A 16,277-nucleotide genomic window follows, 5' to 3' on the forward strand; every position below is an offset into this window, starting at 1 on the left:
GATTTTCCAGTATTCTCCCTCTGCCACTAAAAGGTGTTCTGAGACCACATTTTCCATAGTTAAGCTTCCGTCAGTTGGAGATTGTGTGAAGTAGGGCAAAATACAATGTACTGGACATTCACAGTTAACAAGAAATGTAACTTCATTATATTAAGACCCTTAGATATCAAAGTTAAATTGTTAGTGCAATATAACCTAGGTTATTCTAAGGAACATACCAGTTAACCAAAAGAAATAGACATAAAAATTATATGTAGAACAAACCAGAAAGAAAGTCATTTCAGTTTAAGTAGTGTGACTGCATGTTTTTTCTGTTTTAGGTTTGAACATATATACATACTTTTATAAATGAACAAATTATACTCCAAAAAGTGATTATGTATAAAATCCTCCTGAGCATAAAGTGAAAACAACCACTTTTTATTCTTAGATATTTGCATTCCCTCTTCCAGTCATAATCCTAGATGTTTGCAAATAGAATAAACTCTAAAGGTAAGCTGGTTTTTATCCATCATAAAATTGTAGATTTCCTATTGATGGCTTCCTCCATGTAGTTCCTTAAGTTGTTCCTTCTTTCCTTCAGTCTTCAGTTATTTCCCAGCATGTTGACACTCAGATTATTTCATTAGTTCTGCAATAATGTTTTATATGATGAATAGAGGAAATTGTTTGAAACTAGTTACTGAAGCTTGTCTTGATCTTATTCTAAGTCATGGAAAATCCCTCTGGGTTCTCTGCTAAGGGGCCTGGCATGATGTGAAGCTTTGCTACTTGCCTGGAAACAGCAATTTCACCTTTTGAGTAAGAATAATCAGCAGTTTATGAGTGTTTGTACATCTGTGTGTACGTGTGTGTGTGTGCCTGTGTGCGTTTGTACATGCATGTGTAATGGAATATCTTGGATTTTGTAAAACTCTATTAGCTTAATAGAGTAAGTGAGTTGTAGTAAAAATTAAGCTTTCATTGTTAAATATGTAAACTATAGCAGACATTTAAGTAGCCACCATTAGTATCTGGAAGCTATAAACACTTTCTCCAAATCCATGAAAAATTACAAACAAGCCAACAGAAAAATTGACAAAATATGTGAATAAGTAATCTACAAATGAAGAAACTAGAATGCTCATTACACATATAAAACGATGTTTCATTTCACTAGTAATTAGAAGAATGCAACAGTTAAGTATCATTTTGTAGCCATGAGGTTAGACATAATGATAAAATCTAATAATGCTTAGCACCCCAAAACAACCAAACTCTTAATACATTGTTATTATAATGGAGTGAACATTGGCACAACAAAGTGAAAGAAAAAGTTGGAATTATTTAGTGTTGAGCTGTGTTCACCCCAGAAAAGGCGTGTTGAAATCCTTATCTCCAGCACCTCATAATGTGACTTTATTTGGAAATATAGTGATTGCAGATATAATTAGTTAATATGATGCCGTACTAGATTAGGGTGGGCCCCTAATCCAACAGGACTGATATCCACATGAGAAGATGGCTGTGTGCAGACACAAAGACCCAGGGAGAATGCTAGGTGAAGAAGGAGGTGGAGATTGGAGTTATGCTTCCTCAAGTAAGGAACATCTGGGGTTACTAGAAGTGGGAAGGGGCAAGACAGCATCCACCCTTCCTGCTAGTGTTTACAGGAAGAACGACTGTGGCAACACCTTGATTTTGGACCTCTAGCCTCCCAAAAAATGAGACAATAAATTTCTTTTCCATTAGGTCCCCAAATTTGAGATTTTTTTAATGGTAGACCTAGGAAATAATACATCTAGTTAAGCTAAAAATGTGCATGCTGATGATTCACAATTCTGTCCACCCTAAACAAATTCTCCCACATTCACACAAAGAACCTAGTGAGTGCAACTTAGGGTCTTTTAAAAGTATTATATGCATCTCATGGTAGATGTTTCTGTGTATGTGTAGTAAGGTGGGGTGGAGAGTGATAAGTTAATGTGGTGGTTGGCCCTTTATCCTGGTTTCAACCAGAGTTATTTGTTTTTAGTTCTACTTAAGACTTCTCTTGAATAAAGAATTCCATGACTAAAAGTAAACTTGAAAACAACTGGAATAAGAAGACATTCTTTTATAAAGTGATGACATTTCCTTTTAGAAAACTCTTTGATCTAATTTAAAGCTTTTTCTCTTTGTATCTCCTTTTCTGGTGTTATTATTTTATCTATGTATCTTACATACATTATTCTTATTTTAGTGAAATCTTTTCCCCTTCTGATATTTTTACTCTTAAATAGGTTTAATTTTATTGTTGACATAAGTTAGCAATAGTAATTTATCTGTCCTGTCAATCAAGACTTCATCTGTCACAATTTTCTTAGCTAAATTATAATTATAACACACTTTGAATGGTATGAAATATGGATCAATATTTACTTATGCTTATGTATATCTAATTGTTGCAGCATGATTTATTGAAAAGGTTAGCCTTTTCCACTGAATTGTCTATGTACCTTTTTCAAAAATAAATTGACCATATATGAGTGAGTCTGCATGTAGACTTCTCACTCTGTTCTATTCATCTATTTGTCTATTTTTAGACCAATGACATACTCTCTTGATTATTGTAGCTTTATAATAAGTCTTCAAATCAGGTAGTACAGCAACTTTGTTCTTTCTTTACAAAGTGTTTTTGGTCATTACAGGTCCTTTGCATTTCCATATGATTCAAAAAATAATCCAAAATGAATCAAAGACAAATGTAAAACTCAAAAGCATAAAATTTTAAAATGAAATCCGTAAGAAAATTTCCATGATCCTGGTATTAGGCAAATAATCTTTAGATGTGATACCAGAAGCATGATGCACAAAGTAAAACATCAATAAATTAGATTTTATCAAAATTAAGAACTTCTGTCCTTCAAAACATGATGGAAACACAATGAAAAGTCAAAGACTAAGTGAAAATATTTGCAAGTTATGTATCTGATAAAAAATTTTAATCCATAATACATAAAAACTCTCAAAACCCAATAAAAAACAACCCAATAAAAATGGACAAATAATTTGAAAAGATGCTTCACCGAAGAAGATATGTGGATGACAAATAACTACATAAAAAGGTGAAAACACAAATTGAGAACACATGGAGATATCACCTCACACTTATTAGGAGGTCTGAAAATTAAAAAGACTGAGTATTCCAAGTATTGACAGGGATATATGGAGGAGCTGTAACCCTTATACACTTCTGTTAGGAATATAAAATGGTACACCTACTTTGGAAAACAATTTGACAATTTCTTATAAAATTAAGCACACACACTGATACAAGCACCTTTCCCTTTGTAAGTATTTGTCCAAGAAAAATCAAAGCATATGTTCATACAAATAAATCATGATGGATTTATTTGTAAACTGGAAGCAATCCAGATGCCTATCAGTGACAAACAGATAAACAAATAGTGGTACAGCCATATGATGAAATACTATTCACGTATAAAAAGAAAGGAACTATTGATATATACACCAACATGGATGCATTCTCCTCTAACTTTTCTCTCTCTCTCTCTTTTTTTTTTTCTTTTGAGACAGAGTCTTGCTCTATTGCCCAGGCTGGAGTGCAGTGGTGCCATCTCGCTCACTGCAAGCTCTGCCTCCTGGGTTCACGCCATTCTCCTGCCTCAGCCTCCTGAGTAGCTGGGACTACAGGCATCTGCCACCATGCCTGGCTAAATTTTTTTTGTATTTTTTTTTTTTTAGTAGAGCCAGGGTTTCACCGTGTTGGCCAGGATGGTCTTGATCTCCTTACCTCGTGATCCACCTGCCTTGGCCTCCCAAAGTGCTGGGATTACAGGCGTGAGCCACCGTGCCTGGCCCTCTAACTTTTCTCTTGCTAGGATTTTCCCTCCATATGTTCCAGCACTACTGCAGGCCTTTTATTTCCTTAATCATGACTATGTTCTCATCTCTGCTGATGCTGTTCTTTTTATCTAGAATATACTATCTCCTCTTCAGTTAGCTACATTCTATTTATCTGTAAGTTTAGTACTTTAGTTTCTCTGAGAATCTTTCCTTGATCATGGGACTCTGTTACATGTTCCTATGGGCTTCTCCTATCAGATTAGCATTTGGAGTGTAACTTAGTGTAGAACTGTGCAGATTTTGGTGTTAGGCAGTGCTATGGTTTGGATGGGATTTATCTTCAACAATACTCATGTTGAAATTTGATCCCCAATGTGTCAATGTTGGGAGGTGAAGCCTAGTGGGAGGTGTTCAGTTCATGGGAACAGTTGCCTTATGAATAGATTAATGCCTTCCTAAGAGAGTGAGTGAGTTCTCACTCTTGAGGAATGGGTTAGTTTCCCTGAGAGTGGGTGTTTAAGATTCTGGCTTCCTTGGTTACCCTCTCTTGCTTCCTTTCTCATCATATGATTTCTTTGCACATACCTGCTTCTCTTTTGCTTTCTGACATGAGTGGAAGCAGCATGAGGCCCTCACTGGATACAGCTACCCAGTGTTGGACTTCCCAGCCACTGGAATCATAAGCCAAATAAACCTCTTTTCTTTATAAATTACCCAATCTCAGGTGCTTTTATAGCAAGACTGAACAGACTAAGACAGGCAGACCTTTGTCAAAATCTCAAATCTTTGCTTTCTTAGCTGTGTGACTTTGGGTAAATTATACTGCCAGGCTAAGCATCAGGTTTCTTCAGTTGTAAAGTGATGAGTAAGTTCTATAAAACTATTAAAGGAGGTAATGTATACAAAGTGTTTAGAATGGTGGATGATTTTTTTTCAAAGTATGGTAAGTCCTTATTTAACATCATATATAGGTTCTTGGAAACTATGACTTCAACCAAAATGATGTATAACAAAGCCATTTTTTCCCTCATCAATGTTGTAGCAAAAGAGTTGAACAAAAGGACATTATTTGTGGACCTGCTGTACATCATTTCACTTAAAGTCCCAGTTTCTAAGAACCTACTGATGAAGTGAGGTTTCTAGAACCCATTGATGACATGAATAGGTTAACTATTTAGTAAGTCCTCTCTTAATAAGTAATTCAGTAAATGAATACAGTGAATGTATTGATATCAGAAATTATTTTCTCAGAGGCCATGTCACTTACTGTAATCTTGATAGCTTACTATTTTACTTAATTTTTATTTCTTATTTAACTACTATTCTCTGCCGTAACACTGTGAGCTTTGTTAAACACGAACTATATCCCTCTTATTTAATTAATTGTTAATTGTTGTTTCCCCAGGATCTAGAAAATACTGGGCACATAATAGGTAAATGAATGAAAGAATGAGTACTTAAGACTCAATTTTCCTATTAAGAGAGAGTTCTTGCTTTTACTGGAACTGTACCCATTCCTCGTAATCTACAAGTTATCACATTAGCAGCCTATTTTCAATGTAGCTATCTCCCTGACTGCAGTTAATTGGCCCAGGGATTGGATGCTACCCTACATGGATTAACGAGTCTGTGCTTTTGGATTTTGCGCTTTTGTTAAAAAAATGCAGAAAGATATAGTTGTTCAAATCTTTGTGTGGTTGAGACTATAAAATGTAAACACTAGGGTTCTCAATTTTTGCTACATTGAGGAAAAAGTCTATATTGAATAAAAGAGTAACAATGACAAGAGAAAACTACAAAGGAGACAGATGGGCTTGGGAGTGATAGTGGTAGCCAAGGTTGTAAGGTTGGCAAGTGAAGGCTAGGGAGTGGTGAGATTTAGGTAGTGGTTTTAAATATTATCTCATTTCCAGTCATTTATCTCATGTTTGCTGAGCTATGAGGACATTTTGGTTACTTGAGCATTGTCCCAATATAAATAGAGATTGTTGTTCTTAGACATGAAATTAGTTGTAGATTCCCAAGTCCTATAATCAATGTCAATCTTTGTTGATGGGAAAAGAATGCTACAGCTCATACATGTTTAACGTGTTCAGTTTTCATTATATTAGGCCTCATTCATAAAACAATTGCAAAAGGATGGTGTGCAGCACTGGCGTGTTAACAGAGTAAAAGGTTTAACAAATCATTGCGCATATCTTGTAATCAAGTACTTAAAATATGACCTAGCTATCTACAGAAAGCATGATAACTGGATCAAGGTAAAGGAACAATATTTATAGCTTTTCCAACACAAATGTAGAATATAAGTGTGTTAGAAGAAGGCCATTAATAAAGCAAACAGGCCAGGCACGGTGACTCACGCCTGTAATCCCAGCACTTTGGGAGGCCGAGGCGGGCGGATCACGAGGTCAGGAGATAGAGACCGTCCTGCCTAACATGGTGAAACCCTGTCTCTACTAAAAATACAAAAAACTAGCCGGGCCAGGTGGCGGACGTTTGTAGTCCCAGCTACTCGAGAGACTGAGGGAGGAGAATAGCCTGAACCCGGGAGGCGGAGCTTGCAGTGAGATGAGGTCACGCCACTGCACTCCAGCCTGGGCGACAGAGCTAGACTCCGTCTCAAAAAAAAAAAACCAAAAACAAACATAGAATTATATGATTCAGGGTTAGCAGGATTAAGAAAACTACAAACTAGGCTAGGAAAATCCTCTGTGAAATTCAGTTCTCTCTCTTGGGCATCTGACCTAGCCTGTAGGGCTGAGATAGCACATTCATGTTTTTTTAATGCTTCAGTTCTATATATTTTGAGAATCTCCAGGCACCTAGTACAAACCTTTGAAGGTTCGCTTGTCCCCAGGCTTATCAGCACTTGCAAATAGATGCCTGAGGGCCTTAGTCCCACCACTCATCAGTCAGGGAGGCTCTGCCTTTCAAAGCCATTTGAGAATCAGCTGGGAACAACCTTCCATACTCAGAGTAAAATGATACGGCTTCTGAGAAGATAATTTCCGATGTTAATCAGAATAAATTCATGTATGTTGTTCTCCAAATACTCGTATAAGCACTTCCATTGAAAGATGTAGGCCATGTCACAAAAAATAGAAAACATCATTTATCAGCTATTATTTTATTTTCTTTGGATGGCGGGGGCAAAGTTGCATATAGAATTTAGAATAATAGATGAAAATTATCATCTAAAAATTCTGAATCTCTCATTCACAAATATCCTCTCCTTTTTCTTTTCTAACATTTCTCCCACTGGTTTCTGCTTTCTTTGTCTCCTCCTGTCTCTCTTCTAAAGATGAAAGTCTTGTGTTAAATAAGCAATGCCAAAATAAAATGAGAACCCATTGCCAAGAAGAGAGGTACAGCACAAGCAGATTTTCACTTAGACACATTCCTTTAAAAAAAAAAAAGGGCCTGGCGGGTGGCTTGCACCTGTAATCCCAGCACTTTGGGATGCCAAGGTGGGTGGATCACCTGAGGTCAGTAGTTCAAGACCAGCCTGTCCAACATGGTGAAACCCCGTCTCTACTAAAAATACAAAAATTACCTGGGCATGGTGGCGGGTGCCTGTAATCCCATCTGCTCCAGAGGCTTAGACAGGAGAATCACTTGAACCCGGGGGGCTGAGGTTGCAGTGAGCCAAGATCATACCACTGTACTCCAGCATGGGCAACAGAGCAAGATTCCATCTAAAAAAAAAAAAAAAGAAAAAGAAAAAAATACCAAGTATATATCATGGATTCCTATATTAGTTTCGCTTTTAGAATTGATGATTGGTAACGAGGGCGGAGCAAGATGGCCGAATAGGAACAGCTCCAGTCTCCAACTCCCAGCGTGAGCGACACAGAAGACCGGTGATTTCTGCATTTTCAGCTGAGGAGCGCAGCTCATCGCCAGCAACGGATCAAAGCTGGATGGAGAATGACTTTGACGAGATGAGAGAAGAAGGCTTCAGTCCATCAAATTTCTCAGAGCTAAAGGAGGAATTACGTACCCAACGCAAAGAAACTAAAAATCTTGAAAAAAAAGTGGAAGAATTGATGGCTAGAGTAATTAATGCAGAGAAGGTCATAAACGAAATGAAAGAGATGAAAACCATGACACGAGAAATATGTGACAAATGCACAAGCTTCAGTAACCGACTCGATCAACTGGAAGAAAGAGTATCAGCGATTGAGGATCAAATGAATGAAATGAAGCGAGAAGAGAAACCAAAAGAAAAAAGAAGAAAAAGAAATGAACAAAGCCTGCAAGAAGTATGGGATTATGTAAAAAGACCAAATCTACGTCTGATTGGGGTGCCTGAAAGTGAGGGGGAAAATGGAACCAAGTTGGAAAACACTCTTCAGGATATCATCCAGGAGAACTTCCCCAACCTAGTAGGGCAGGCCAACATTCAAATCCAGGAAATACAGAGAACGCCACAAAGATACTCCTCGAGAAGAGCAACTCCAAGACACATAATTGCCAGATTCACCAAAGTTGAAATGAAGGAAAAAATCTTAAGGGCAGCCAGAGAGAAAGGTCGGGTTACCCACAAAGGGAAGCCCATCAGACTAACAGCAGATCTCTGGGCAGAAACTCTCCAAGCCAGAAGAGAGTGGGGGCCAATATTCAACATTCTTAAAGAAAAGAATTTTCAACCCAGAATTTCATATCCAGCCAAACTAAGTTTCATAAGTGAAGGAGAAATAAAATCCTTTACAGGTAAGCAAATGCTTAGAGATTTTGTCACCACTAGGCCTGCCTTACAAGAGACCCTGAAGGAAGCACTCAACATGGAAAGGAACAACCGGTACCAGCCATTGCAAAAAGATGCCAAAATGTAAAGACCATCGAGGCTAGGAAGAAACTGCATCAACTAACGAGCAAAATAACCAGTTAATATCATAATGGCAGGATCAAGTTCACACATAACAATCTTAACCTTAAATGTAAATGGACTAAATGCTCCAATTAAAAGACACAGACTGGCAAACTGGATAAAGAGTCAAGACCCATCAGTCTGCTGTATTCAGGAGACCCATCTCACACGCAGAGACATACATAGGCTCAAAATAAAGGGATGGAGGAAGATTTACCAAGCAAATGGAGAACAAAAAAAAGCGGGGGTTGCAATACTAGTCTGTGATAAAACAGACTTTAAACCATCAAAGATCCAAAGAGACAAAGAAGGCCATTACATAATGGTAAAGGGATCAATTCAACAGGAAGAGCTAACTATCCTAAATATATATGCACCCAATACAGGAGCACCCAGATTCATCAAGCAAGTCCTTAGAGACTTACAAAGAGACTTAGACTCCCATACAATAATAATGGGAGACTTCAACACTCCACTGTCAACATTAGACAGATCAACGAGACAGAAAGTTAACAAGGATATCCAGGAATTGAACTCATCTCTGCAGCAAGCAGACCTAATAGACATCTATAGAACTCTCCACCCCAAATCAACAGAATATACATTCTTCTCAGCACCACATCGTACTTACTCCAAAATCGATCACGTAATTGGAAGTAAAGCACTCCTCAGCAAATGTACAAGAACAGAAATTATAACAAACTGTCTCTCAGACCACAGTGCAATCAAACTAGAACTCAGGACTAAGAAACTCAATCAAAACCGCTCAACTACATGGAAACTGAACAACCTGCTCCTGAATGAATACTGGGTACATAACGAAATGAAGGCAGAAATAAAGATGTTCTTTGAAAGCAATGAGAACAAAGATACAACATACCAGAATCTCTGGGACACATTGAAAGCAGTGTGTAGAGGGAAATTTATAGCACTAAATGCCCACAAGAGAAAGCAGGAAAGATCTAAAATTGACACTCTAACATCACAATTAAAAGAACTAGAGAAGCAAGAGCAAACACAATCGAAAGCTAGCAGAAGGCTAGAAATAACTAAGATCAGAGCAGAACTGAAGGAGATAGAGACACAAAAAACTCTCCAAAAGATCAATGAATCCAGGAGTTGGTTTTTTGAAAAGATCAACAAAATTGACAGACCACTAGCAAGACTAATAAAGAAGAAAAGAGAGAAGAATCAAATCGACGCAATTAAAAATGATAAAGGGGATATCACCACCGACCCCACAGAAATACAAACTACCATCAGAGAATACTATAAACACCTCTACTCAAATAAACTGGAAAATCTAGAAGAAATGGATAATTTCCTGGGCACTTACACTCTTCCAAGACTAAACCAGGAAGAAGTTGAATCCCTGAATAGACCAATAGCAGGCTCTGAAATTGAGGCAATAATTAATAGCCTACCAACCAAAAAAAGTCCAGGACCAGATGGATTCACAGCTGAATTCTACCAGAGGTACAAGGAGGAGTTGGTACCATTCCTTCTGAAACTATTCCAATCAATAGAAAAAGAGGGAATCCTCCCTAACTCATTTTATGAGGCCAACATCATCCTGATACTAAAGCCTGGCAGAGACACAACAAAAAAAGAGAATTTTAGACCAATATCCCTGATGAACATCGATGCAAAAATCCTCAATAAAATACTGGCAAACCGGATTCAGCAACACATCAAAAAGCTTATCCACCATGATCAAGTGGGCTTCATCCCTGGGATGCAAGGCTGGTTCAACATTCGCAAATCAATAAACATAATCCAGCATATAAACAGAACCAAAGACAAGAACCACATGATTATCTCAATAGATGCAGAAAAGGCTTTTGACAAAATTCAACAGCCCTTCATGCTAAAAACGCTCAATAAATTCGGTATTGATGGAACGTACCTCAAAATAATAAGAGCTATTTATGACAAACCCACAGCCAATATCATACTGAATGGGCAAAAACTGGAAAAATTCCCTTTGAAAACTGGCACAAGACAGGGATGCCCTCTCTCACCACTCCTGTTCAACATAGTGTTGGAAGTTCTGGCTAGGGCAATCAGGCAAGAGAAAGAAATCAAGGGTATTCAATTAGGAAAAGAAGAAGCCAAACTGTCCCTGTTTGCAGATGACATGATTGTATATTTAGAAAACCCCATTGTCTCAGCCCAAAATCTTCTTAAGCTGATAAGCAACTTCAGCAAAGTCTCAGGATACAAAATTAATGTGCAGAAATCACAAGCATTCTTATACACCAGTAACAGACAAACAGAGAGCCAAATCAGGAATGAACTTCCATTCACAATTGCTTCAAAGAGAATAAAATACCTAGGAATCCAACTTACAAGGGATGTCAAGGACCTCTTCAAGGAGAACTACAAACCACTGCTCAGTGAAATCAAAGAGGACACAAACAAATGGAAGAACATACCATGCTCATGGATAGGAAGAATCAATATCGTGAAAATGGCCATACTGCCCAAGGTAATTTATAGATTCAATGCCATCCCCATCAAGCTACCAATGAGTTTCTTCACAGAATTGGAAAAAACTGCTTTAAAGTTCATATGGAACCAAAAAAGAGCCCGCATCTCCAAGACAATCCTAAGTCAAAAGAACAAAGCTGGAGGCATCACGCTACCTGACTTCAAACTATACTACAAGGCTACAGTAACCAAAACAGCATGGTACTGGTACCAAAACAGAGATATAGACCAATGGAACAGAACAGAGTCCTCAGAAATAATACCACACATCTACAGCCATCTGATCTTTGACAAACCTGAGAGAAACAAGAAATGGGGAAAGGATTCCCTATTTAATAAATGGTGCTGGGAAAATTGGCTAGCCATAAGTAGAAAGCTGAAACTGGATCCTTTCCTTACTCCTTATACGAAAATTAATTCAAGATGGATTAGAGACTTAAATGTTAGACCTAATACCATAAAAATCCTAGAGGAAAACCTAGGTAGTACCATTCAGGACATAGGCATGGGCAAAGACTTCATGTCTAAAACACCAAAAGCAACGGCAGCAAAAGCCAAAATTGACAAATGGGATCTCATTAAACTAAAGAGCTTCTGCACAGCAAAAGAAACTACCATCAGAGTGAACAGGCAACCTACAGAATGGGAGAAAATTTTTGCAATCTACTCATCTGACAAAGGGCTAATATCCAGAACCTACAAAGAACTCAAACAAATTTACAAGAAAAAAACAAACAACCCCATCAAAAAGTGGGCAAAGGATATGAACAGACATTTCTCAAAAGAAGACATTCATACAGCCAACAGACACATGAAAAAATGCTCATCATCACTGGCCATCAGAGAAATGCAAATCAAAACCACAATGAGATACCATCTCACACCAGTTAGAATGGCGATCATTAAAAAGTCAGGAAACAACAGGTGCTGGAGAGGATGTGGAGAAATAGGAACACTTTTACAGTGTTGGTGGGATTGTAAACTAGTTCAACCATTATGGAAAACAGTATGGCGATTCCTCAAGGATCTAGAACTAGCCAGCCATCCCATTACTGGGTATATACCCAAAGGATTATAAATTATGCTGCTATAAAGACACATGCACACGTATGTTTATTGCAGCACTATTCACAATAGCAAAGACTTGGAATCAACCCAAGTGTCCATCAGTGACAGACTGGATTAAGAAAATGTGGCACATATACACCATGGAATACTATGCAGCCATAAAAAATGATGAGTTTGTGTCCTTTGTAGGGACATGGATGCAGCTGGAAACCATCATTCTTAGCAAACTATCACAAGAACAGAAAACCAAACACTGCATGTTCTCACTCATAGGTGGGAACTGAACAATGAGATCACTTGGACTCAGGAAGGGGAACATCACACACAGGGGCCTATCATGGGGAGGGGGGAGGGGGGAGGGATTGCATTGGGAGTTATACCTGATGTAAATGACGAGTGATGGGTGCAGCACACCAACATGGCACAAGTATACATATGTAACAAACCTGCACGTTATGCACATGTACCCTACAACTTAAAGTATAATAATAATAAATAAATTAAAAAAAAAAAAAAAAAAAAAAAAAGAATTGATTGGTGTCTCAATTTTGATCATAGTTTAAATAAATGTAATATCTGACAGGATTTGAAATGTGATTTTCCTGCTTTCTTGGGGTAAGCCTCAAATTTAGGATGACCAATGATAATACATTCATATTGTAGAGACAGCCAGCTGGGAGAGACATGCATAGGCTTTATTAACGAGAGAAAACCTGGTCCAGTGACTATTAGCCATGTCTTGGAATCCATAAGGAGGATGCCTTGAAAGGAATGTGTAGGAGTAAAGAGAGCTTTGACTTTTCTATTTCCCTTGCTTATAAGGGTGGTAAGGGGAAGAGATTGCCTACCTGATCCTTATCCTCATGCAGGCCAAAATTTGGGAAGATCTAAGAGAATCAAATGTAGAGTTTGGAAGTATCTAAAAAGTAGGCAGTGCCAGAAGGGTGGGAGGAGTGAGCTTTACATGCTCACAGTCCTGCACTCATAGTGCAGCCACCAGGACAGAGCTTGGTGAGAGAATTCTCTCAGCAGGGTCTGATATGTGTCTCCAGGCATTTGGGACCATGATGTCTAGACATGAGTGTCTGATTTTAGCTGGAGAAGTGGTAACTGGCTGAAATAGACATGTGTGGAGAGAGAGGGACCCACAGTGGATCAAAATGTAGGGCCACATTTAGTATGGCAGAGATGCTGTGGGTGTGTGGGCCAGGTCCTTAGCTGTGACTGGAAATATACAAAAGCTGAGGCAGGATTTGAAGAGATCAGCAATGAGTCCATTGTCCAAGTCACGGACATGGCATTGCTCACGCAGGTGTTCCATTACCACAGCATTCATATATACAACCTGGTTTGTATATATGAATACATTTTCCCTCATTTCCCTGTCCTCAGGCCTGATGGAAAATGAGTGTGCAAGCAGACCCTGCTGTGACTGAAATTGAATGGAACTGGATATTTCAATACCTGAATGAGGCCAGAGGTTGAGGAGATGTTAGTAAGGGGTAAGGATGGGGGTGCTCATCAAGCTCTGGAGGCTGTGATGGAAGAGAAACCAAGTTGTCTCCTGTGTGTACCTCAATCAGAGCCAAATATGATTGCTGTCTATTTGTGGCAACTGAGTATCACAGCAAAAATCTACTGGTTTAAATACTGTGAGCTAACATTTCAATCTCAGAAACTAAATGATTAGTGATTAGACCAGAGCCTGTGCACTTTTTGAACTCATTGGAACAGAAAGCAACCTGGGCTGGGCATGGTGGCTCCTGCATGTAATCCCAGCACTTTGCGAGGCCAAGGTGGGAGGATCACTTGAAACCAGCAGTTGGAGACGAGTCTGGGCAACAAAGTGAGACCTTGTCTTTAGAAAAAAAAGAAACCTAAAAAAATATTAATTTAGCTGGGTGTGGTGGCATGCCTGTAGTCCTACCTATTTGGGAAGCTGAGGCTGAAAGATCACTTGAGCCCAGGAGTTTGAGGTTGCAATGAACTGTGATTGCACCACTGCACTCCAGTCTGGGAAAAAGAGCAAGACCCTGTCAGAAAAAAAAAAAAAAAAAAAAAAAAAAGCAAGCAACTTATTTGTGTATCTATATCTTCTAGTTGCCAGTTTGTGTAAAGGCACACATAAATACTGGAGGAACAGAGACCCATCTGAGTGCAGGAGGATCTGCCAGTCTTTATTTCCATCTGTTCTCAGACAAACATCTGTCTCACATTTCTGACAGGCTGGTTGATGTGGCTTCTCTGATTCCAGTTTGCTGTATGTCCCAGTGACTAATTGTTTGGTGGGTTTTATGCAGGAGTCCTTTGGGTATGACTTAAAGTAGAGGTCTCTGTTGCTTCTGCCCCCTGAACCAGTGTCCGCGTAATTTATTTCCACAGCTTCAGATACTATGCCTCATTACAAATTGAAAAATTAGATTATCTCATGGTCTGAGGTTGAGGAGAGCTTCAGTTCTGTGGCTAGGGCTAGAAAGGCAGCAACAGCAGAAAGCCGACTGTGATGTTTTATTGCTGCTTTAGACCTCATTTTAAAGACAGAGCAAACCATCCTCTTGGATTATTTATTTATTCATCTCCTTTCTTGCCCTCTGGTGTGTAAGTTCCACAAAGGTCCTATTCCAGCACCTAGAAAGTATCTGTCAGCTTTTTGCAATGAATGAAGGAATAAAGTCTCTTTATTGTAAACATAATCATAATCACAGATTATATATATATTAACCTAATATACATTTGGAATTTTTGTCCAAATCATCCAAAATGTTAATCATCTCATGGTGGATGCATGTCAAAACACTAATAGCAAGATTGCAGTAAGTTTAGCCATTACTTCTTGTACAAAATCCAGCAGTTCAGTAAGTTCTTATTTAACACCTTAACAAGGAAGAGGTACTGTCTCAGACCTCAAGAAATTCAAAACAGTTGGAAGATAAAGACAATATTTAAACATGTGAAACAAACAAGGTGCAAGATTCTCCTGTGTGCCTACTCTGAAAGAGAATATTCCCTACCTTGGCTTCAAAATGAAGACTGTGTATATCAGTTCTATGGAATGGCAGATTTCCCCAGTGTAAAACACATTATGAGTACCAAACTGGAACCCTTACGAAAACTAGAGTTATTTTAAGAATGAAATATTACTTCCATATAGATCATTAAACCAATATATTTTCATAAAACAATATGTCTCTCTCTATGTAAGTACTGATTTGTAAAGTCCAAGATACATTTAACCTTTATTTTATTCCAGAATCATTTCCTGTGATTTTTAACAAGGGATACTTGGAAAAAATGACTGAAATTATTCATATATCTTCTTACTAAACAAGCAATGAAAAATGCAGTTGGGAGACATAAATAAGCAGAGAGATTTCTAGCAAATAGAAGGCTGCATATCACCTGTTGAAATAGATGAAAAAAATGTGCTAAGAAGTTTTTTGAGTACAAAATATTCTACATAGTATCTTTAATTTAATATTACTCTTTTGGATTTCTTTAAATGTCTTTAGATACAATGTTTGACTTAAATTTGTGATGGATAAAAGGGTGTACTTCTGTAGCATAAAAATTAAATAGGTTCTTGGCAAAAAAGAAAAAAAATATATACTATTGCTGCTGAAGGATTTTAGACTATTTTCTTTGATGAATACTTTACTAATAATGTACTCCACAGCCTTTCCTTACAGGCTTCTAAACTTCCATGCTAAACCTGAAATCACATTCACGTTATGTAGATGTGTGAGAATGTCATGTGTGGTTCAAAGGTTTTCCACTGAAGCCAACACTTCCTGTGTGTCGAAAACCTCTAATGTAGACCTCAAATGGAGGTGAGAGAATAGCACTTTATGTGTAGTCAGTACTATGGTAAACAATGAAAAACATTTTTTTTCCTAATAGAATAAAACAAGATCACTTCCATAAACTGGTACATGCTGATTTACTTTGCATACTCATATTGTCACATACAGGCCTCAATTAGCTTTTAGTTCTATTGTGGAACAAAATTGGTGTGGTAACA

The sequence above is a fragment of the Macaca thibetana genome, chromosome 15 (assembly GCF_024542745.1).
Source record: "Macaca thibetana thibetana isolate TM-01 chromosome 15, ASM2454274v1, whole genome shotgun sequence".
In the NCBI taxonomy this organism is placed as follows: domain Eukaryota; kingdom Metazoa; phylum Chordata; class Mammalia; order Primates; family Cercopithecidae; genus Macaca; species Macaca thibetana.